General features: G+C 40.8%; 1 protein-coding gene and 1 long non-coding RNA gene across 10 annotated transcripts in view; both read left to right on the top strand.

The window, feature by feature from the left end:
- ARMH3 (armadillo like helical domain containing 3) overlaps nucleotides 1-25,072 on the top strand; it is a 190,703-nt gene that overhangs the window by 123,153 nt on the left and 42,478 nt on the right. The gene's annotated exons all lie outside the window — the stretch shown is intronic.
- LOC309643060 lies at nucleotides 10-8,208 on the top strand. Its single transcript, XR_014253523.1, has 2 exons — nucleotides 10-2,481; nucleotides 2,801-8,208. It is a non-coding gene; the product is annotated as an uncharacterized lncRNA (long non-coding RNA).

A 25,072-nucleotide genomic window follows, 5' to 3' on the forward strand; every position in this document is an offset into this window, starting at 1 on the left:
ATATATATATATATATATATAATTAACTTATTTATTTTTGGCTGCGTTGGGTCTTTGTTGCTGCGCACGGGCTTTCTCTAGTTGCGGCGAGTGGGGGCTACTCTTCATTGTGCTGCACGGGCTTCTCTTGTTGCGGAGCACAAGCTCTAGGTGCACGGGCTTCAGTAGTTGTGGCAAGTGGGCTCAGTAGTTGTGGCTCACGGGCTCTAGAGCACAGGCTCAGTACTTGCGGTGCACGGGCTTAGTTGTGATGTGGCACGTGGGATCTTCCCAGACCAGGGATCAAACCCCTGTCCCCTGCATTGGCAGGTGAATTCCTAACCACTGCACCACCAGGGAAGCCCCTTGATCCTATATTTTTATGCCCCTTCCACCCAAAAGGGATCTGATGTGCAGTTTACTGACTGTACATAGCACGGCACTTCATCCAACTGGGAAACGCAGATCCATCTTGGCTAACTCTTAATTAGTCAATAATTACTTATTTTGTATTTTCTGTGTACCAACCCTGTGCCCTTAGCTCCTGACCTGCATCAGCAGTACCACATGGCAGGACTCCATAGGATAGAATGTGATTGCAGTTAAGACTTTGGAAGGACATCTGAAGGCCAGGGTACAATCACGTTGTACCCAAGATAGAATGTGACCAAGATAGCTGTGCTCCCACTATAGCTCCTTTGAAAAGTTCCAGGAGATGATGGACTACTGCTTATCACTCATTATTTGCTTCTGGAGAGTTTATGAAGTGTTCCCTCCCTCCTGTGCAGTCATGGAAGTCACTCCAGGAGAGAGGAAGCCACTTTAAGCACTAAACTGGACAGGTCTGTTGAGTACATTTGCCCACTAGAGTCTGATTGCCTTTGACTTTAGTCAAGACTGATGTTCTTCTTTCTGTCTGACCTTTTAAGCAAGGGCTTTCTCCTAGATCAAGAACTACCCCCTCCCTGCGCCATATCTTGGATATCCTTCCAGAGATAATGTGTACATGTGGAAGTATGTTTTGTTTTGGGGTTTTTGTTTGTTTATCAGTCATTTGGGAAATGCAAAATTTGACATCTATTGATTTAAAAATCTCAGCATAATACGAATAGAAGAGCTTCCTCTACCCGATAAAGGGCATCTATTAAAACCTTTAACTATCATACTTAACAGTGAAAGACTGAATGCTTTTCCTCTAAGATCAGGAACAAAGTGGGGATGTCTGCCCCACCTCTATTCAGCATTGTGCTGGCGATTCTAGACAGTGCAGTGGGGCAAGAAAAACAAATGGAATGTGTCTAGATTGAAAAAGGAGACAAACTGTCTTTACTTGTAGACAACATGATTGTCTAAGTAGAAAACCTGATGGATTCTACAAAAAGTTACTAGAATAAGTGAGTTTAGCAAGGTTGTTTTCCCTTGGTAGTAAATTCCAGAGGTGAAGTTCAGTTCACTTTTTTATTTTATTTTATTTTTTTTAATTAATTTTTATTGGAGTGTAGTTGCTTTACAATGTTGTGTTAGTTTCTACTGTACAGCAAAATGAATCAGCTATAGATATACATATATCCCCTCTTTTTTGGATTTCCTTCCCATTTAGGTCACCACAGTGCATTAAGTAGAGTTCCCTGTGCTATACAGTATGTTCTCATTAGTTGTCTATTTTATACATAGTATCAGTAGTGTGTATATGTCAATCCCAATCGCCGAATTCCTCCCACCCCACCTTGGTATCCATACATTTGTTCTCTACATCTCTGGCTCTATTTCTGCTTTGCAAATAAGATCATCTATACCACTTTTAATTCTTCCTGCTAGTGCCAGTAACAGTCAGTCAAATACAGCATTTATTAACCAAAGACCTAGATACTTTTAAGACTATTTCAACCTTTAGTGTATTTAACTTACTAGGGCCCCATCATTGTACTGTTTCTTATGTTGAAGTGTAGACCATGGGAAGAGCAGGTGGACAAGTAAGAGGGGAAACATTTGCAACAAGTTCTAGACAGCATGGTCCAATATAAGTATATTATCAGCCACATACAACTTTATTTTCAAACAGGTGAAATTAATTTTAATAATATGTTATTTACCCACATGTACCCAAAATATTATCATTCTAACATCTAATCAATATAAAAATTATTGAGATATTTTATATTCTTAATATATTTTATAAAATCTTTGAAGTCAGGTGGCTATTTTATACTTACAGCACAACTCAATTCAGATGATATATTTTCATTGTAAATGTTTGATCTATATTTAGATTTCATAAAATTTACAATTGAAAAAGTAGAGTTATATACCCAAGTTGTTCCAAACATACTTAAAAGTTTTCCAGTAACTGAATTGCATACCTAAATATCATTCCTCTTTAATGTTTGCATTCACATTGATAAAACTGGTTCATCGTTTTTAGAATTCATTTGACTTCAAAGCTACATCTGTCCAGGTTAAGGTAATTCACTAAACTCTTGTCTTAACACCAAATTCAAAAAGGTACGGCCTAGGGCTTCCCTGGTGGCGCAGTGGTTGAGAATCTGCCTGCCAATGCAGAGGACACGAATTCGAGCCCTGGTCTGGGAAGATCCCACATGCCGCGGAGCAACTAGGCCCGTGAGCCCCAATTACTGAGCATGTGCGTCTGGAGCCTGTGCTCCGCAACAAGAGAGGCCGCGATAATGAGAGGTCCGCGCACCGCGATGAAGAGTGGCCCCCACTTGCCGCAACTAGAGAAAGCCCTCGCACAGAAATGAAGACCCAACACAGCCATAAATAATAAATAAATAAATAGATAAAAATTAAAAAAAAAAAAAAGGTACGGCATAAATTGTTAAGGTAACTAAAACTTTATCCATATCGAAAAAATGTTTTCAAAAATTTCTTGTAGTTTTTGCAATTAGCTAGTGCTGTCAATTACAATTAAAATTTTCCATATTTTGATTCACACTAGAAAAATGTGTTAATTATCATTGATATTATGAAAAGTTTCAATGTCAACATAAATACCTGGCCAGATAGGTCACAAAATAAGCTTTCCCTTTCCTTGGAGCTTCAAATTTAACTCTTTAATTTAAAAATGTTTTTTATTATTGAATATTTGACAGGCATTCCTTTTGTTTCAAGAACATCTTGAGTTGAAATTAACAGTATAGTAAGTCTTTTGTAAACCTCGCCACAACTCAACCAGTGAGCATTGGCAAAGAACTCAGGATCATTAAATTCATTGTCTTCTAATTCTCTTAACTGTTCCATAAACTTGCAATGTTCATAGCTTTTGCAGGTATGTACTAAATTATTTTAACAACTATATCCATGATACAGAGTCTGCTTCAGAAAACTATGGACAAATATTTTTAACATGTACCATGAAGGATGAAGCAGAAGGGGAAAACTTCAGTCTTGTTTTAAAATTCCTGTAAGGAATTCCCTGGAGGTCCAGTGGTTAGGACTCCACGCTTTCACTGCTGAGGACCCGGGTTCAATCCCTGCTCAGGGAACTGTGATCCAGCTGTGCGGCAGGGCCAAAAAAATAAAAATAAATAAAATGCCAATAAATCTGGACTTTCGACCTAACATAGCGTGAGCACCATTTGTGTGCTGGAATTTTTAAAAAATTCTAGTCAAATTCCTTATTGACAGATGTAGAAGATTAAAAAATATTTATGCCACAAGTTCAGAGATTTGGGCTGCGAATTGACAAAATTTTTTACATATTTGGAAGTTACTTGAGACAAAATGTACCCAAAGTATTTATTAATTGTGTAGTGTCATCTAAAATCTAGAGAAAAGTGATTTAAAACGTTTTGAATCAATTGATTTTTTAAATTAATTAATTTATTTATGTATTTATTTTTGGCTGTGTTGGGTGTTCGTTGCTGTGCGTGGGCTTTCGCTCATTGCAGTGAGCGGGGGCTATTCTTCGTTGTGGTGCACGGGCTTCTCATTGCGGTGGCTTCTCTTGTTGCGGAGCACGGGCTCTAGGTGCGCAGGCTTCAGTAGTTGTGGCACGTGGGCTCAGTAGTTGTGGCTTGCGGGCTCTAGAGCTCAGGCTCAGTAGTTGTGGCACACGGGCTTAGTTGGTCTGCAGCATGTGGGATCTTCCCCGGCCAGGGCTCGAACCCGTGTCCCTTGCATTGGCAGGCAGATTCTTAACCACTGCGCCACCAGGGAAGCCCTGAATCAATTGATTTTTGGTATCGTTAGAAATGTCATATTCTTTAGGCAATTGTTTAGTGGTTTAATTGAAGATCTTTCACTTTTTATAAGGTAGGGTTTTTTTCCTCATAATTGTCTGATAAACTGTCCATAAGTGAAATAATAATTTCTTTTACCATATCTCCATCAAAAAAATGGTATAGTAGGGACTTCCCTGGTGGTCCAGTGGTTAAGACTCTGTGCTCCCAAGCAGAGGGCCTAGATCCCGCATGCATGCCGCAACTAACACCCGGCGCAGCCAAATAAATAAATATTAAAAAAAAAATACCCTGATAACCATTTAAAAAAAAAAAAATGGGGGCTTCCCTGGTGGCGCAGTGGTTGAGAATCTGCCTGTCAGTGCAGGGGACATGGGTTCGAGCCCTGGTCTGGGAAGAGCCTACATGCCGCGGAGCAACTAGGCCCGTGAGCCACAATTACTGAGCCTGCGTGTCTGGAGCCTGTGCTCAGCAACAAGAGAGGCCGCGGTAATGAGAGGCCCGCGCACCGCGGTGAAGAGTGGCCCCCACTTGCCGCAACTAGAGAAAGCCCTCGCACAGAAACGAAGACCCAACACAGCCATAAATAAATAAATAAATAAATAAACCCAAAGTTTAAAAAAAAAAAAAAAATGGTATAGTAGCCAGAGATGCAGGCTCAGACCCTGTTAAAAATCATTGAAATTTTTTTTGGACATTTAATTCTGATTTCAGACAACCTGTTTTGTTGAGTCATTTTTAATGTTTTAATGTTAGGAATAAACTTCGTATTTACTTTATATTTGCTGACATTTGTTAGTAGTATTTATTATCTTGAAAAGTTGTTTACACAACGAAGCCTTTTTGTTTCACCTTGCTGAAGCAAAGTGCAGTTGCCATTCATTATGAAACTTACAACATACCTTCTTCCAGTCTTTTTCTTTGCTGTTCTGAAGTAGTACTATTATTTGCATCTCTGCGAATCTCTCAATAATGCGTCCGTGGTATGCCTTCATTTTGAACTTAAAAATCTGTTTATATTTACATTTTAAAACTAGAAACATAATTTGACTATCATTAAAAGCTGATGGATATTCTACTCTAATTACCAATTCTGATGTGTGTAGGTATTACTGTAACTCAGTAGTTCTCAAGTGATGCGATTTTGCCCCCCAGGGGACATTTGGTATGTTTTGGTCATCACGACTTGTGGGGGGTGGGGGAGTGCTACGGCATCTAGTAAATAGAGACTAGGGATGCTGCTAAACCCAGGAGAGCCTCCCACAACAGATTATCTAACCCAAAATGTCAGTAGTGCTGAGGTTAAGAAACCCTGCTGTGACTCATGCTGTCTGCATAAAATATTTAAAAAATAAACTGCATTGTTAAATCCGTACATAGAAAGTCATTTGAACTGAATCAATCCATTGGTATCAGCTAGATTGGTGATGTGTTTATGGGTAGTACTAGAAACGACACACATGCCCGACGTACACTGTAATAGAGCAGTAATACCTTATGCCATACAGTGATAAAAATGAAATGAAGTCCTTCTAAAACAACGTTGTATCTAATGGAATAATATTTTACACTGCTTTAGTTTTTTTAGTTTAAATTAATTAAAATAAAAATTCAGTTCCTCGGTTGCACTAACTAAGTTTCAAGTGGTCAGTAGCCACATATGGCTAGTGGCAACAGAAGAGATCTAGAAAATTAGACATGATAGGTTGATTAACACCCATCCTCACACTGTAGGGCAGGAGTAAGTTGACTCCTTACTCACCTTAGGGTTTGAAGTGTGGTGTTTTAGCCTGGTTTCTATAGGCACTAGATATCTCTACTTTCTTTCTAAAAATAAAGAGACCAACACATTGTTTTATTAGAATATAATTCTGGGTTCTTAACCCTGCATTTTTTCTTAGGTCAGTTACCACTGAAAAACAGGCCTGACACCGGTGGTACCTTAGATTCCCAACTGTTCCTATATCCCACTAGGATGAAACTTCTGGATTACAACTATTACCCCATTTCCTGAGCTTCTTTTCACACTTTGTTGAAATTAGGTAGAGAATGAAGAAGTATTCATCAGTTTCTCAATAAATACTTCCTTCTTGCTTAAAAAGCACCTTTCCATGTATCTGGAAGAGCAAGGAGTTCAAAACACAGCAAATTATAGAAATGTTTAAGGGTACCTGAGTAGGATACACTCAAAGGAGCTAAGGCTTGTTTCCATTGTCAAACAGGATGTCAGGTTGTCTCCCCTTTGGTAATAACATTTAAAGCACAGCTTGGTAGTAGCTCTTTGAGGTCTAGTGTTATGAAGCTGTCATCTTTCATCCCTGCTTGTTCTACCTTAGGCCGAAGGTTTTAGTCTAAACAGGTGGAAAGTCAGATATAGAGTTAGTTTAAGGGGAGGGTACCTACCTTGTATCATGGGGCATATAACTGACTTTTTTTTTTCTGGAATGAGAAACTAGTGTTGACTAGTAGAAAGTGGTGTTCTCTTTATTTTCTTAACTGTTTTGAGCCTGAGTATCTGATTCTTTGTAGCTACCTAGGTGAACAAGTTTTACAGTTTTTACTACCAGCCTGGTCTTGCCTCTTGAACTTCATACCCTACCTAGAGGTCCCACAAGTACTTCAAACTTGACATTCCAAAGAATATGCCTTATTGAATATACCAATTTAAGAACCATATCCCCCTGTGTTTACTATCTCAGTGGTATCATCGTCTGTTCAGTTGCCTAAAGCAGAAATCTCAAGGTTGCTTTAGAGTCATCTCTCTCCTTTACCCAATCAGTCAGTAGGTTCTTTAAGCTTTACCTCCTAAATATTGGGTTGGCCAAAAAGTTCGTTCGGGTTTTTGTACAATGGTACAAAAACCCGAACGAACTTTTTGGCCAACCCAATATTTCTCAGGTAAAGTCTCCATTTCTACAACTACCATTTCAATTCAAGGCCTCATAACCTCTCACATTTATTCAGTCACTGGAGTTGAATTTCAGAAGTGCAGGTCATCAACACTGCTGATGGGAGTATGTTGGTACCATGTTTGAGGGCAGTTTGGCAATATCTAGTAAAGTCCAAGTTGCCCAAACCTTACAATATGGTAATTTCATTCCTTGGTATATATCTTTGAGAAACTTTCCCAAATGATCACAAGGATATATAAATAAGAACACGTGTTGGGACTTCTCTAGAGGTCCAGTGGTTAACACTTGGCGCTTCCAGTGCAGAGAGCACGGATGCGATTCCTGGTTGGGGAACTAAGATCCCACGTGCTGTGCAGTGCGGCCAAAAAAAGAAAAAAGAACGTCTGTTAAGTATTGTTTTTTATTGTTTTTAATACCAAGAAAATTGGAAACCACCTACATTTCAGGCAACAGAATGGATTGTGATATATTTACACACTAGAATATTATATAACACTGAAAATGGATTAGAACTACACAAATCTATAGAAATCTCACAAATATAATACGGAATAAAAAAGTTGCAGAATATAAGGTAATATGCACATATTAAAAACAAAAACCATTTAGAGACATACCCATATTTAGTAAAAGAATAAAGCTGTGTATAGGGATGATAAGTGCTGAAATCAGGAGAGTGTTTACTTCTGGGAAGAGACAGATACGCAATCCAGAAGAGGTACATGGAGAGTTTGAAAGGTATTTGTAACACTTTGTTAAGTTGGATATTGGGTAAACAAACATTCAGTATATTCTTTTCTGCATTCTTTTCTATGTCTAAAATATTTCATTAGAAAAATCATCAGATTTTAAACCTTGTGTGATTCCCCATCATTGATAGGGATAGGATAATGTCCAAATTTCTTCAAATGACATCTTTCTAGCCTTATTTGCTACCACTCTTCCATCTATCCTAAGATCTGGCTGAATTAGACATGGCCACAGAGTATCAAATTTCAAACCTCTGTGCCTTGCACATGCTGATTACCTAGAATGTCTTCCTGTTCTTTTCACCTAGCAAAATCTTATTTAATGCTTCAAAATCTAGCTCAGATGTCACCTTTCTTTAAAGCTTACTGGATTCTTTGAGGCCAAATGCCATAGGACTTTGTACATTGCCATAGGACTTTGTATGTTTCTCTCTTAGAGCACTTATCACATTGAGGTATAGTTGTTTACATGTCTGTCCGTCACTAGATGGTGAGCTTCTAAGGACAGAGACTGTTTGTTTGTTTTACTTCTGGAATCTCTGCCCCTACCACAGTGCAGTATGGTACAACAAATGTTTGTTGGGTGCATGAATAGATGACTGGAATGAATGGTTCCAAGGCTTTATACTGCTACCATTGTCTTCTAGAATCATCAGCTGACCTGAGGTCCTAAAAAGCTAGGGAAGTGGATATTGAGATGCCTAAGAAGTCCTTGTAGGAAGCCCCCCCACCCATAGTACTTCCCAAATGTGTCTGTGGAGCCCCATTATAAAAGTCTGCTTCAGATCTTAATAGACAACAGTCTTGGCAGCTTCTGGGTTAACCTAGTACAGCCAGGAAGTACACTTTGGAATTGTTAGCAGAGTCCACCTTTCTCAATGATGAGGTGAGTTATTTATCCCAACACAGTAGAATTTACTAACTTCTGATTCCCTCCAGGGTAACAAGAGGACAGCCAAAAGGTTTTATTTAGCTGAAATGGGGCTTTGAGACAACTAAAGCCACTTTAAAGTGAATTACTGATAGCATTATACATTGTCTTTCTTCCCTTTTGTTAAGTAACAAGTCAGGGTAATTAATGCTATTTTTATCTTGCAGATTCACTGAATTTTAAGGTTGATTTTAAGGATTCCTTAAAAAACCCTCTCATTGGCTGAGTGATGGGCTGCTGTCATTTATGTAAGCTAGAGGCCCTGCTGAAGGAATCTGTGATTCTGAATGTGTTTCACATGCTAATGTTATAGCTGTTTGGATGCCTTACTGCTCTTGGCAGTAAGGTGTTTTTTTCAGGCCCTTTGTGAGGTTAAAGGTTCTCTTGTGTGCTTCCTACTGAGGACCTTCCCAAATGTATATTGTCTTATAAGCCGAAAGGGAACCAAGGAAACAGTTACAATTAACAGGCAGCTGCAAAGCAGAGCCATTTAGTCTCTTCAGTGTGGTTTGGTGGAGACCAGAGTCTAGAGGCTTCAGTCTGGCTTTAAGTGAAGCAAGCAGCTGCATCACCAGCTGGAGACTGACACACTGTAGAGGGCGGGCACAGCACAGCTGAGATTCATCCACTCCCATATGAGACTGAAAGACCTGACTTCAACTTTGATAGTTGCTTTGTGTTTATGTTTAGTTTAGGTGAGAGGAGGTACAGAACTTGCTTGCCATGAGCATCTTTGAGTCAGCACTGAGCAAAAAGATGCAAACAGGACCCCCGCAGGCAAAGGTCTCAAGGCTTTCACTAAGGTTTCCTGCTACCCCTTAGCTGGAAGAGATTCAAAACAAGATCCTGGGAAAGGAAGCTATAACTCTTCTCTTTGGTTTATTGGGAAAACTTGGATGGCTATTTTTTTTTTTTAGTTGCATTAACCTTAATTTAATTTATCTAGTAAGGTTTCTTTAGCCTGACTTAGTAAAAATTGGGTAATAGTCTCCATCCCTATAAGAAAATGTGTCAAGACATTCTTATCTTTCCTTGCCTGATTAAATTAACTCATATTTCAGTACTCTGGTCAAGCACCATCTCCTTTAGAATGCCTTTCCCAAGTTCCCAGGTTGGGCTAATACCCCTCCTCTGTGTGCTCATGGTACCTTTGGTCTACTCTTTGTCAGTCTAGCCCTTACAACATCATAATGAGATTGTCTGTCTGTGGTATGTGTCTCTTCCACTAATCTGTAAGTTCCTTGCTACCTGGGATCAAATTTCATTCACCTCCCCCATTGCCTAGTAGGTATTCAGGTGTTTGTCAGACAGACTGAACTGTCGAGTCATGGGCTGTGCTATCAAACCCTTAGCTTCAGATACCATAGGACTTTCTTATAGGGACAGAGTGTTCCTTCACTATGTGAGAAAGCAGTCAATTTGCAGAGTAAGGGAGGGGGAGAAGATACAGAATTTCTCTCTTTCTAAAATGGTGCATACAGGATAAACAAAGTCCTGTAATCACTTTAAAACTAAATCTCTCCTTTTCGTAGCATCACCTTTTCAGGAGGAGAAAAACTTACCATTATTTCTGGTATATTGGAGAGAAAGCAGCTAATAACTTCTTCTTGAGCATAAAACAATTATACCCAGCCTCCCGTAGAGGCAGTCTGCCAGAGCCAACTGCCTCACCCTCCACATGGGCTTCATTTTCTTACTCCGAATTTCATAGACTCTCCCCCAAAGACCTTCATCTTGTTGCACTATTATGATGAATGTGTGGAGCTGGCTCTTACCCCCTGGTTTACTAGCTATTATTGGAGGTGCTGTCAAAGAATCAGGCCTCAAATTTATCCTCCCATTAAGTCCTCTCCTGGGCAGCGCTGCTTGGTTCTGAGTAGTAGTGATCTAGTCTCCTCTCCTTTTCCCACCTCCCACTGCCTTTGAATGTAAGGAAACTGCAGGCCCTGTTGCAAACAAAGAGGTATGGTAGAAAGTAAGGCTGTAAATCATTTTTACCACAGCTCTTTGTTTGCACTTGTTCTAGGCCTAGAGAGAAGCTCAAATACGTGAGGGCCTGCATGTGCTGTGAGACCTCCATCAATTTCGGTCACAAACCCATTCCATGTCATTTCCTCAATAGGTTGGTCATGTCTGTCTCCCAGCAATGTCTCTGGGATCTCCTCTCTATAATGAGTTAGAAATTCATTGGTTTCTAAACACACGGGCCTTACCTACTTGCCTGTCTACTCTTAACTACTCCTCTGAGTGATAACCACATGGCCTCTGATGAGTTTTTTTAATGTGTTATATGATTTTTTAATTTGTCCCCGCAGGGACTCTTACAGCCTTCCTCTTGTAAGGGTTTCTGTTGAATAGATGCTCTCTGGGTCTCTGACTTAGTAGGCTGCCATTTAGTGAATTTGAGGCTTTTATTTTGACTCTTATAATTCTTTGCAGAAAAAAATAGGGCCAAAGGTACATTAGGTACCATTTGTAAATCTTAGGATGATTGATAAATACCCATTTCCTTTAGCAAACAGTGGATTTTGTTCAATAATAGATAGTGATTAGGTTGTTGAGAAAAATAGCTTTGGAGCTAACTTATTAATAATGCTGATATTGAGACTGCTATTAATATTGAAAAAACAATATACCTCAGTAATATTTCTTTTCCTGTGGAGAAAGTATATTGCAACAAAGTTTTAACTTTTCCCCTTTTCAGTGAGAGATACCATCAACTTCACCTAAGCAGAATGGTTCAAAACATTGAACAGCTTATTTATTCTTCATTTACTTCTTGATTTATTAAACTCTCCTATTCTCCTTACTTTACTACCCAGCTCCCCTGCTTTTTCTCAGACACCCATCCTTTCTACCTCTCAAGGCTCCTTTCTCTAGCCAGCCCTACCACCTGCCCCTACTATTTACACCCAGTCTTCTTACGGTAAATCACTTGTGCTAGGGCTTCTCTGAAGGCAACAGAGCACGGACAGAGCAGGTGAAAGCAGCTTGCTTTTTCAGAGCTGACAAGAAAGGCAAAGCTCTCCGTCACAGTGGGTGGGCGAGCAGTCAGGGCCAAGTAACGCTGCATCTCAGTGGTTAGCACCTGCAGGCTCAGAGCTGACAATACACTGTAATAAGATTCATCTCTGTTCACTTAACTGATGTGGGCTTACGGTAAATGTTCGCCTGCTTAATTACTTTGGCAGAGTCGCTGATTGCCTTTCCTGAGGAGTTCTAAAAGATCCCCCTGGGATGGAGCATAAACCCCTTTTCATATCTTTTAATTTCATTCTTTACTTGGAGTACTTGAAAACCAGTATGTGATCCATATGGCCAGTATCCTCTCACTCCTATACGTGAACATCAGGACCACTCCTTTCTAGCATGGTGTCTATATGGCCCACACTGGACCAACTCAGAAATCTTGACAGCCTTCTTCCGTTTTTATCCACATGAGATCCCCATTCTTCCCTCTCCACCATTGATGTGTATGCACATCTCTTCTCATTTAGTTTGGAATCCATATGCATCTTCTTCTCTAACTAGTATGGGATCCACAGAATATTCCCCTCTCTCCCCAGTCTAGCATGTGATCCATTAAATTAATTTCCTTCTATTTTTGAAGTGATAGGAAAAGAAGCCTAAGTTAGTCAGTTACTATTTTTTTGGCCATCCTGCCCCCCCATGCTCAAAAGTTATAAATTCCTTATAATAAATTGATTAATTGCACAAATGGGAATGAGGTATAATTAAAATACTTCCAGTTTTTGGTGCATGTCAGTTTTTTTTCTTTAAAGTTCTCAGGTCACATTCAAGGGATTGGAATGTTCACCATTAATTAAAAGTAGATCACTTCTTGGGGTTTTGAGCTGATCTCCACTGCCTCAGAAGTCCTCCCAGGTATGTATTAGGATTTTCTTGTATCCTGAGTAGGGCAGAAAATCTATTAGACATTTTTACATGGCCCATTTTGTTCCTTTATATTCACTAGTTTCTGAGAGTGTAGAGGGACCTTGCTTCTGGAGACAGGAAATCCAGGGCTATACTACTAATTGCAAAGGCTGTCAAAGGTTTGCATTCTATAACTCCAGGAACTCTGCCAGCAACTCCTGGCCTGCCACTAGAGACAGAGTAAGGGGATCTGAGCAGAGGTAGGCTAATCTTGTAGGTGTTTTGTCCTAGGAAAGTTTTGGGGCCTCTGTTCATTTACTGAGAGAAAGCTTTGATAAAAAGCAGGCATTTCTAAGGGGCGTGGATTAAGTGATGTCTTTTATGGAAATGTAGATGGTCCATTTGACTTCCGTGGTTCCTTTATCTCCTGTGGTTCATTCTTCTCCATTTACATTCATTGTGATTATGGAAACAGTGAAACAATGTCAGGCCAGTATCTAAAGCAGGAAGGAATTCTGTTTCTGTCTCATGGCAGTGCTGGAAGAGATAATTTAGCCAAAGCATAAAGCCCATGGCATCTTACTTGGCTTAAATCTATGGTTTGGGGCCACAGTAACTAGAAATTAGCTCAGTTTTCAAGCAAAGTAGCTATAACCAATTGCTTAATTTCTAGCAGGTGATGAGGTGGAAACCTACTTTGGGCAAAATCATGCATCAAGGTAGAAAGCTCAAACTGCCAAAATGTGTAGCCATGCACAGCTTCAGAAAATGAGGCCACTGCCCCTCAGGCCATGTACGTTTCATACACATTAACTCCTCTTTCCCTCCAGTTAATGAATTGTGAACTTTCATTTGTCCAATGCAGATACTGGAAAAATATTGTCCAGTAGGTATAAGTTACCTAGTGTGACACATGTGTTTCTCACCTAGAAATCAAGAGGAATACTGACTTAAATCATTCTCTAATTTAAAACCTGAGGGTTACTATGGTGTAGTATGAGGCATTCTCTATTCCATTTCCTTCAATCAATAAATTTATGTATACAAATAAATCAAGTTCTCTTGGCCAATTTACAGACTTGGATCATTGAATAAAGCAAGCAACTAGAGGCATTGGCCAGTAGCTCATCCTTCCTGATGGTTGTCAAAATGCCTTCTATAGTAAGGGTCCATTTTTGTGTCTCTGGTCCTGAAAAGAATGGCCACAGGAACAGCAGTATAGGGAAGGGGATAATTGGCCTGAAAGGGTTAAAACCTAGTACCTAAGGGATAAGTTGGAGGAAAACCCTAACAGGTCACTTGCTGAAGTTTTGACTAGATAGTGTCAAAGTGAAAAGGTTAAAAGGTATTCTTATTTGAGGTTTCATTTTGTTTAATGTTAATCAGCAGAGTCTCTGAGGCTTGTAATACACTGCTGTTAAAAAGCATCAAGGGAAATTGCTTTTTTGGTTGCTGTTGAATTGGATGGGCTGAAGATTCATTGACTTCATGAAGAGGGAAGCTTATTACTGCATGAAATGGGAATATATGAGGCAATTCTGAAGGTGAAAAGAAATGTTAGTTTAAAGTTAAATAAGGTGGACTTCCCTGGTGGCCAGTGGTTAAGAATCCGCCTGCCAGTGCAGGGGACACGGGTTAGAGCCCTGGTCCAGGATGATCCCGCATGCCGGGGAGCAACTAAGCCCGTGCACCACAACTACTGAGTCTGCGCTCTAGAGCCCGCGAGCCACAACTACTGAAGCCCGTGTGCCTAGAGCCTGTGCTCCGCAACAAGAGAAGCCACCGCAATGAGAAGCCCGCGCACCGCAACAAAGAGTAGCCGCAGCTCGCCGCAACTAGAGAAAGCCCACGTGCAGCAATGAAGACCCAGTGCAGCCAAAAATAAATAAATAAATAAATAAATTTATAAAAGAAAAGAGTTTATGAACCATTAAAATAAATAAAAAGTTAAATAACTCAACCTCAGGTGGACCATTTTAATCACTGCCACATACCACTCAGTCATACCTTCACCCTTTCTCAGAGGCCAGTCTTGTAACCTGTATGTTTGAAGGTTTCCCAAGTTGAAGCAGTTATGAATATGATGGTTTTCTTGTCTTTTTTTTTTTTGGCCGTGCCGCATTGCACGAGGGATCTTAGTTCCCTGAGTAGGGTTTGAATCCGTATCCCCTGCAGTCCTGCAGTGGAAGCGTGGAGTCCTAACTATTGGACCGCCAGGGAATTCTCCTGGTTTTCTTGTCTTTAATTCCAGATATCTGGGAATATGCTCTGTAGTGTAGATCACTGGACTGCTCTTTTGGGTCTAGGAAAAGGGAAGATGCTTGAGGGGGGAAAGTTTCCTTTAGGGCAAGTTATGGTTATATAGGAAAACACAAAGGAAAGCTTTGGAAAGGAAACCCAACCAGATGAAGAATACCTCTCTGGTACTCAGAGAGGTTGATGTCTTGCCCAAGGTCATGCAGCCTAGAAATGGGGGAATCAGGATTTTAACTCAGGTCTAATGCCTCTAAGGCCTTGCCTTTTACATTATATACATCATGTTCAGGGAAACAATGGTGCTTTAACTGGGCTTTCCAAAAGGAAAAATAAGGCTTTGGCTTTTTAGTGATAAAGAAAAATAGCATTCCATGTGAAGAAAACCATGTAAGCAAAAACATGACATCCAGGTGTACATGTTTAAGCAAGTATTTGAGAATGCAGGACTATAGCTCTTATGAGGCTGGGCTTGAAATCCAAATGTATTTTTATCAGGCTTCATATTTTCACCCATAATCAGACTCTTTAATGTAAATCTGGTAGCCTTATAGGAATAATTTTAGGGTGAAACTTTTAGGTATCTTCCTAGTATGTACCATGTTGAGTATACCAGTTGTTTCCTCCTTCCTTGGAATCAGAGCTTATAGAAACTTTGCCTGTAAACAACCCTTGCCTGTTGTTCTCCTTTATGCCTGAAGGATTTACATAGCAGCTTTTAGAGACAGTCAGTTTTCTTCAAATGTCTCAGTAAGGAAACAATCACCATGTTCTAAGCTTCTGGATGAAACTATTATTTATTTGTTGTTTTATAAAAGACCCTTAAAGGTTTCTATCTGTGGGAGATAGCTGGGATTGTGAGAAATTGCATCCTAGGAGGATTTGCTTTAGATTCACATTGGATGTGAGGAAGAATCCACATTTTCTCTTAAGCTACATTGCCTAGTAACATTTCCATGCATTTCCTGGGTAAGTTGGGCATTAACTGTGTCTCAGCCAGCATCCACCCAGCCCTGGGGGAAAGAAAGCTGCTTTGCAGAGTCATGAGTCAGAGAGAATAAGTTAAAAATGGACCAAGAAATCCTCAGCCAGTTTGTAGCTCAGCCTTGCTGTTCCATCTGTCCACTTCATTTTGCTTCAGTTTATGTAAGTGACCCCTGTCTTCAGCAGTCAGAAGTTGACAGTTGCATTGGAGGGTGGCCCAGATTCTTGCCCTTAAAGGTGCTTTGGGTGCAAAGCCATCCCTTACTGTGGCTGACTTTAGCAATTTCCCTTTCTGTGACATTGTCTGTTTCTTATTCCTTTTCCTTTTTGGGACTTTCCAGTTCAGCAGCATTAGGAGACCCAGTACCAGAGTATAACATACTCCCTCACTCTTCTTCCACCCCCTACCCCCAAATAAACAAACAAAAATTCAGGCTTACTTTTAGAAGATACTGGATTACTTTTATAAGAAATGCCAGAAAGCTTTTCCCTAGCCTCCTGGTATGACTTGAAAGGAAGAGAAAGCTTTACTGTCTTCAGTGACAACTTTTGTTCCTTCTTTGGGGGACAGCTGTTCATGTCTGAGACACCTTTTCTTCTGGGATGGGGATAAAACATTTTTATTGTTATTTTCATACTTCTGGAGAATAGCTGGTGATCACGGACCTCCTTACTTGTAGTAAGACTGGACAAAAACCTTCTTAGACTTTCATTTATTCATTTATTCAGTTTTACTAAAGGCTTGGGAATATATTGGTGAGCAAAATAAATTTGGTCCCTGCTTTCATGGAGTATTTAGTTCCAGTTTGAGGAAAGCTGGAGGTTTGTTAAGAAATTATATTCCCATTCCCCACTAAGTTCTACCTCCAGACTCCTTCCCTTTCCTTGGGCCTTACTTTTTTTTTTCTTTTTTTCTTTTTTTAAAATTTATTTGTTTATTTATTTATTTATGGCTGTATTGGGTCTTCGTTTCTGTGCGCGGGCTTTCTCTAGTTGTGGCAAGGGGGGGCCACTCTTCATCGCGGTGCACAGGCCTCTCACTATTGCGGCCTCTCTTGTTGTGGAGCACAGGCTCCAGACGCGCAGGCTCAGTAGTTGTGGCCCACGGGCCTAGTTGCTCCGCGGCATGTGGGATCTTCCCAGACCAGGGTTCGAACCCGTGTCCCCTGCATTGGCAGGCAGATTCTCAACCACTGTGCCACCAGGCAATCCCGGGCCTTATTTCTTTAAAACCTCTTCTTAGTCTTGGATGGATGGCTGTCTCTGGGTAATGTGGGCAGCTCCAGCCGTTTCTCAAAAAAAAAAAAAAAAGTGGTCAACGGTGTTGAGAATAGGAAAACCTTATTTCTCCCCCACCAGTGCACCCCCAACATTTTTTTTTTCTTTTTTTTTTGGCTGCATCGGGTCTTAGTTGCCGTGTGCAGGATCTTCGTTGAGGCTTGCAGGCTCTTTGTTGCGGCACGTGGGCTTCTCTCTAGTTGTGGTGTGTGGGTTTTCTCTTCTCTAGCTGTGGCGTGCAGGCTCCAGGGAACGTGGGCTCTCTAGTTGTGGCTCGCGGGTTCCAGAGCGCGTGGACTCTGTAGTTTGCAGCACACAGCCTCTGTAGTTGAGGCGCACGAGCTCAGTAGTTGCCCCACGGCATGTGGGATCTTAGTTCCCTGACCAGGGATTGAACCTGCATCCCCTGCATTGGAAGGCGGAGTCTTTACCACTGGACTACCAAGGAAGTCCCTAATTTATTTTCTATCTCTACAAATTTGCCTTTTCTGAACTTTTCCTATAAATGGAATGGTACAATGTGTGGCCTTTTGTGTCTGGCTTCTTTTACGTAATGTAATATTTTCAAGGTTCATTCATATTGTAGCATTTATCAGTACTTCATTCCTTTTTATGGGTGAATAATATTCTGCTGTAGCTCTACCACATTTTATTTACCCATTCTTCAGGTAATGGACATTTGGGTTGTTTCTACTTTTTGGCTATTATGAATAATGCTGCTATGAACATTTGTGTACAAGTTTTTGTGTAAACATAATGTGTTCATTCTTTTGGGCAAGTACGTAGGAGTAGAATTTCTGGGTCATAGGGTAACTCTGTGTATTAACATTTGAGGCACTGCCAAACCACTTTCCAAAGTAGCTGTACCATTTTACAATCCTACCAGCAGTGTATGAGAGTTCTAATTTCTTCCTATCCTTACCAACAGTTGATAACTCTCTTTTGGTTATTGCTATCTTAGTGGATGTGAAGTGGTATCTCACTGGGTTTCTCATCAGGTACATGATTTGCAAATATTTTCTCCCATTCTGTGGGTTGTCTTCACTTACTTTTTTTTTTAAATTTCTTTCTTTCTTTATTTTTGGCTGCATTAGGTCTTTGTTGCTGCACGCAGGCTTTCTCTAGTTGCTGCGAGCGGGGACTACTCTTCATTGCAGTGCGTGGGCTTCTCATTGCGGTGGCTTCTCTTGTTGCGGAGCACGGGCTCTAGGCGTGCAGGCTTCCGAAGTTGTGGCTCGCGGGCTTCAGTAGTTGTGGCTCGAGGGCTCTAGAGCGCAGGCTCAGTAGTTGTGGTGCACGGGCTTAGTTGCTCTGCGGCACGTGGGATCTTCCTGGACCAGGGCTCGAACCCGTGTCCCCTGCATTGGCAGGCAGATTCTTAACCACTGCACCACCAGGGAAGTCAATCTTTTCACTTTCTTGATGGTATCATTTGCAGCACAAAAGTTTTTAAACTTGACCTACTTTTTCTTTTGTCAGCTTGTGCTTTTGGTATCCTAAGAAATCATTGCCTAATCCAAGTTCATGAAGATTTACTCTCATGTGTTCTTCTAAAAATTTTATAGTTTTTAGATCTTACATTAAATCTGTGTTCCATTTTGAGTTGTTTTTTTTTTTGCCACACCACATGGCATGTGGGATCCTAATTCCCCAACCAGAGATCGAACCCATGCACCCTGCATTTGAAGCACAGAGTCTTAACCACGGGACCAACCAGGGAAGTCCCATTTTGAGTTAATTTTTGTGTACTGTATGTGATAGTGGTTCAACTTCATTCTTTTGCATATAGATTTTCAGTTGTCCCAGCATCATTTCTTGAAAAGACTCTTCCCACTTAATTGTTTTGCCACCTTTGTCAAAGAGAAGCCTTAATCTATTCATAGTGGCTGTTTTCTCATTCGTTGCCCACTCACACCTTCCTCTTCTTCCCTACTCCTCCTCTCCTTTCAAGTCCCCTTTTCCAAAATACTTCTTAGCATGAAAGCTTTCCTTTGGCAAAGCTAGGTTTTGTTTAAATACCTGAAGGGCTGATGTTAGATAAAAACCAATCTCAAAATGCAAACAGGGAATTCTCTGGTGGTCCAGGTTAGGACTCTGCTTTCACTGCCGAGGGCCCAGGTTTGATCCCTGGTCGGGGAACTAAGATCCCACAAGTTGTGCAGTGTGGCCAAAAAAAAAAAAAAAAGAAGAAAATAAAAGGGAAAATGCACATCTCTTTCTTTGCCATGTATGATGCTACGAACCCTGCTATCCTTTCAGACATTGTCTCTGTTCAGTGTATGTTGTGTGTGTGTGTGTGTGTGTGTGTGTGTGTGTGTGTGTGTGTGTTCTCTGGGGCACAGGCCACTTAGAAACCCCTGCAAGATCTTTCTTTACTAAAGTCTGTGTTTGTCACCTAGTAAAGGCTAAAGGTCCAGGTCCACTCTGCCTGAGAAGCTGATAACCCATGTGGCTACATTTGTGGCATATGTGATTGGAACTTTGTGGCATAGGACCCTCAAAATGATCCTCTTCTAGAAGAGAAGGATACAATAACCTGAAATGTAAAGGATATAAAGAGAGGAAGTCACCAGCAGCATGAGAAGCTGACTTTATCCACTCTACTACTTTTCTAAGACTGACTCTGGCTTGGGGTCTGCTTTGCCCAAATGCCAGGGTCTCTGTGGAGAGTAGAATATCCACATATTTGTCTTCTCAGCTGCCATAACAAAATACCACAGACTAGGCAGCTTAAAAAATAGAAATTTATTTTCTCACAGTTCTGGAGGCAAGAAGTCCCAGATCAAGATCCAGCAGGGTCAGTTTCTGGTGAGGACTCTCTTCCTGGCTTGCAGACAGCTGCCTTCTGGCTGTGTCCTCACATGGTGGAGAGAGAGAGAGAGATCAAGCAAGCTCTCTGTTATCCCTTCTTTTAAGGACACTAATTCTGTTGGTTCAGTGCCCCACCCTTATGACCTCATTTAACCTTAGTTACTTCCATAAAGACTCTCTCTCCAAATATAATTATGTCAGAGGTTAGTGCTTCAATATATGAATTGGTGGGGTGGGGGCAGATATTGTCCATAACAATTCAGTACAAACCTAGTGGGGATGCCCTGATTAAGCCTGTCCTAGCTTCCTGCTCCTGCAAGACTCTTCTCCCTCGTCTCTTCAGTTACCTTCTTTCCTTACTGACCTTTGTTTTCTACCAGGCTAGTCAGGGGCAAGGAACTTGTGTCCTTCGTGCAGTATTCACCTTCTCTGAACCTGCCCTTTTTGGATGGAATGGGTAGGGAGGGACTTGAACTCATACTTTGATCACTCATCTTCTTTTTATTTATTTATTTTTTTGTTTTTAACATCTTTATTGGAGTATAATTGCTTTACAATGGTGTGTTAGTTTCTGCTGTATAACAAAGTGAATCAGCTATAGGTATACATATATCCCCATATCCCTTCCCTCTTGCATCTCCCTTCCACCCTCCCTATCCCACCCCTCTTCATTCATCTTCTGATAGAAAAAAATTGCTATTTCTTCTCTGGAACCTCAAATTTTAGACTTTAGCACTGGACAGTTGCTACCTGTCAGGTGCTGATCAGTGAAAATGGGAGAGCTACTTTAGAATCTCTTAGTAGACCCCTCCCCCTTTTCCCAGATGTTCAGAAGAGATGATAGTAAATCTTTTTTAAGGTGATATCAGTGGGAAGGAAAGCCTAATGAAAAGAGATTCCTCCTTCATCCATAAATCTGGTATTTCATCTTTCTCCTACTGAGAGCTGGTCAGGCATAAGTTTAATTCTGGGACCATGGCCAGGTGGGGAAATGTGAAATCACAACCCAGGTGAACCCTGGTAGCCTCCAAACTTCCTGGTGAAGGAGAAACTAAGTATTTCAGTCACTGCAAAGGTATGTGTCACTCAGTGTGGGCTGACTTAGCCTGGTTTTGGTGTTTTGTCATCTCTTTGCTGTCTCAGAACATATTTCCATTTCAACACTATGAAGTCCTGAGAACTTTAATAGGAAGCTTCCAAACCCTCTCTGAAATACCCTGCTAAAGAGCGTGGAGGGAGAACAGCCAGTGTCAGTCTATTTTTCTTACCTCTTAGGCCTAGTGCCCTGCACCTGCTATCTTCAGAAGATCAGATTAGTACTCAGATTTTACAGATAACAATCCCAAATAAACAGCAAGAAAAGTAAAGCAGGGACATATACTCTGTGTCCTTTGTGGGTACTGAATTAGAAATTATTAACTGGATGTACAGTGTTCCACCTCTCTCAGGTTTCTAAACAGTCCCTTAACTTGCCTGGTGGGAGACCTTCCATCACTTGCTGATATCTGAGGCTCTGGAACGAGAATGTCACAGGGCAGGTTGGAAGATGATTTTATCTTCATTCCAAATATAAATTCTCAGACTGGCAAATCTGTCATACCCTCAGGATAAGTTTGCCCAAACAATATTAGCATATATGCCCTGCAATATCAAGCACAGGGCATCCACAGACCCAACTGACACTTGGCAGCTGTAATGGTGAGAAGGGAAGGAAATAAGTGCACTTTTTTTTTAAAAATAGAGTCTTTTTTTAACTTTTATTTATTTATTTTTGGCTGCGTTGGGTCTTTGTTGCTGTACACGGGCGTTCTCTAGTTGCGGTGAGCGGTGGCTCTTCACTGCGGTGCATGGGCTTCTCACTGCGGTGGCTTCTCTTGTTGCGGAGCACGGGCTCTAGGACGCGTGTGCTTCAGTAGTTGTGGCACGCAGGCTCAGTAGTTGTGGCTTGCAGGCTCTAGAGCACAGGCTCAGTAGTTGTGGTGCACGGGCTTAGTTGCTCTGCGGCAGGTGGGATCTTCCCGGACCAGGGCTCGAACCCGTGTCCCCTGCATTGGCAGGCGGATTCTTAACCACTGCACCACCAGGGGAGTCCCAATAAGTGTACTTTTTGAAGATAGTGCCTTCCAATTTTTTTCTTTCTCTCCCCCATTCCCTCTCTCCTCCCTTTCTTGCTCTGAGCGCCTGCCCCCCTCTTTCTTTCTTCCCTCTTTTTCTTTTTCCTTTCTCTCTCTTTTCTTGCTTCCTTGCTTTATTTCTTGGCGAGAAAATTTCTCAGATAGAAAGGGAATAGAATTACAGCATCCCCATCTGTTCCATTCCCAGGGATTATTTAATTGTCCAAATTTCACCAGCTTCTCTGGATTGCCAGCGGGGCCCCAGTGGCTGCTACCATCCCACCCAGACAGACATTAGGGTTTTTTTGGAGTTCTCTGTTTTCCAAACCTAGGCAAACCAAAACAAAACAAAAATATCCTAGTTCAGTCAAGTCAGGATTTTTTTTTTTATGTAATTTAATTTAATTTATTTATTTATGTATTTGGCTGCATTGGGTCTTCGTTGCTGGGCGCGGGCTTTCTCTAGTTGTGGTGAGCGGGGGCTACTCTTTGCTGCGGTGCGCGGGCTTCTCATTGCAATGGCTTCTCTTGTTGCACAGCACGGGCTCTAGGCACGCGGGCTTTAGTAGTTTTGGCACACAGCTCAGTAGTTGTGGCGTATGGGCTTATTAGTTGCTCCACAGCATGTGGGATCTTCCCAGACCAGGGATCGAAGCTGTGTCCCCTTCATTGGCAGGCAGATTATTAACCACTGCACCACCAGGGAAGTCCGAGTCAGGATTTTTTTCAAACACTTCAAAAAAATTTTTTTACTAAGAAATTTAAAGGAAACCTTAAAAAAAAAAAAAACCTACAAAAGCATGAAATAGATGTATTTACAGAATGCAGATTCTGTTTTCCAAAATAACTGAGATCTAATTGTAGATTGATTTGTCTATTGTATTTCCTTTCCTCAATCCCATCACTTTTGCATGCTGGACCCTATGACTCAGACTCTACACTGGGTTAACTAAGTTAGTACTGCTGCTAGGTTTGGTGGGATTCTCAGTTCCCTAAACCTGCCCTCCCATCTTCTCATTGGGTTTAGCCTCCTGGTTTTCTTTTCTGCTCCTGGACTGTTGTCATCCTTGCCAATACCCCCAAATGTTGCCTTCTGAATGAGAAAAATATTTGACACCCCACTTGGTCACAATGGATATTTGGGATTTAGACCAAGCCCCACAACCTTAACTTGCAGATAACATCTCTACCCTTCGTCCTAGCCTCTAGAAAAATAAGTTAGCAAAACTTGCCTCTTGCTCCTGACCCATTTCTGTCCTATTTGATTTGTTCATCCATTAAATATTTATCGAGCACCAGCTTGTGCCAGGCATTGTGCTAGATATTTGACATTGCTTTGTTATATAAATATTGCAAGAATCCTCTTAAGGTTTAGTTCACTCTTTCAACAAACATTTATTGTATGCCTACAATGTACGCTTCCTAGATACTGTGCTAACTGCTAAAGTAGATATTATTATTCCCGTGTTTTTCCTCTGGTGAGACATATAGCTTCCCAAAATCGTTCAGGAAAACAAGTGGTCAAACTAGATTCCAGACCATAGTGGGGTTTCTTTTGAAGTTTCTGGCTTATGCTTAGATTAAATGGTTTTATAATCCTTTACTATCAGTAAGTTATATTAAAAGAACATATTGATTTCTATTATGCTATCCAGACATACACATTTTAATAAACTGTTTATTTTGGAATAATTTTAGAATTACAGAAAAAGTGCAGAGATAACGCACAGAGTTTCTGTATGCCCCTCAACCTAGTTTCCCCCATCTTACCTTACCATGTAACATTTATCAACACTAAGAAATGGGCATTGATACATTGCTATTAACTAAACTTCATATTTTATGTGGGTTTCACCAGTTTATCCATTAATGTCCTCTTTCTGTTCCAGGATCCAATTCAGAGTTATCACATTGCATTTAGTTGTCATGTCTCCCCAATGGTCTCTGGTCTGTGACAGTTTCTCAAGTTTTGTTTTTCATGACCTTAACAGTCTCGAGGAGTACTGGCTAGGTATTCTGTAGAATGTACTCCAGTGTGGGTTTGTCTGATGTTTTTCTCATGATTAGATTCTGAGATTATGGATTTTTGAAAGTATACAACAGAGGCGAAGTGCCCTTCTCATCAGATCATACCAGGCGTTACATGACAGCCACATGACATCACTGGTGATATTCACCTTCATCGCTTGGTTAAGGTAGTATTCGCCAGGATTCTTTACTGTCAAGATACTATTTTTCCCTTTCGCTACTCTATTCTTTGGAAATAAGTCTAGCCTACTCTCAGTGGGAATGGGAATTAAACTCCACCTCCTAAGGAGGAGAGTATCTACACATGTTATTTGAAATTGTTCTGTTAGAAAGATTTGTCTGTTCTCCACATTTCTTTAATCACTTTTATATCACTATGGACCCATGCTAACCTCTGGTCTAAAACCTGTGCTTTTTCTGCTGTACCAGACAAGAAATGACAAAGACCTATACTAAGACATTTGTTTCAGGGAAATTTATTTCAGATTTCAGAGGTTTTTAAAAGGTAGATTTGATAAGACTTGGTGACCTTGAATGTGACAGAGTGGTGGAGAAGGGAGTGTTTGAAAACAACGCTCAGATTTTGGTTTGAATGGCTGGAAATAAAATTTTGGTTTGAAATATTAACTAACAAATATGATGATTGGTTGTAGGCTTTGATAAAGCTTAGCTTCTTCAGAGACTGTATTTAGCCTATGTGTTACTGAATGCCCTGTTCTCCCAAGTAAGAGCAGAGCAAACAACTACTTTTCTTTCTGACTGAAACACTAGGGCCCCCTAGTGGACAGCCCCCCGGGTCCTGTTTCTTGTTGAAAGGATGCTTGGTTTTGTTTTTTGTTTGGTTGTGAGGTTTTTCCCTAGTTCATTTGCAGAGCAGAGATGCTTCATTCTGTTCTCTGTCTAATAAATTATTAAACCCTTCCCATTTTAAAGTAATCAGTTCACCCCGTGTGACCTC

Source organism: Balaenoptera physalus (assembly GCF_965194825.1).
Source record: "Balaenoptera physalus genome assembly, chromosome: 14".
NCBI lineage: Eukaryota > Metazoa > Chordata > Mammalia > Artiodactyla > Balaenopteridae > Balaenoptera > Balaenoptera physalus.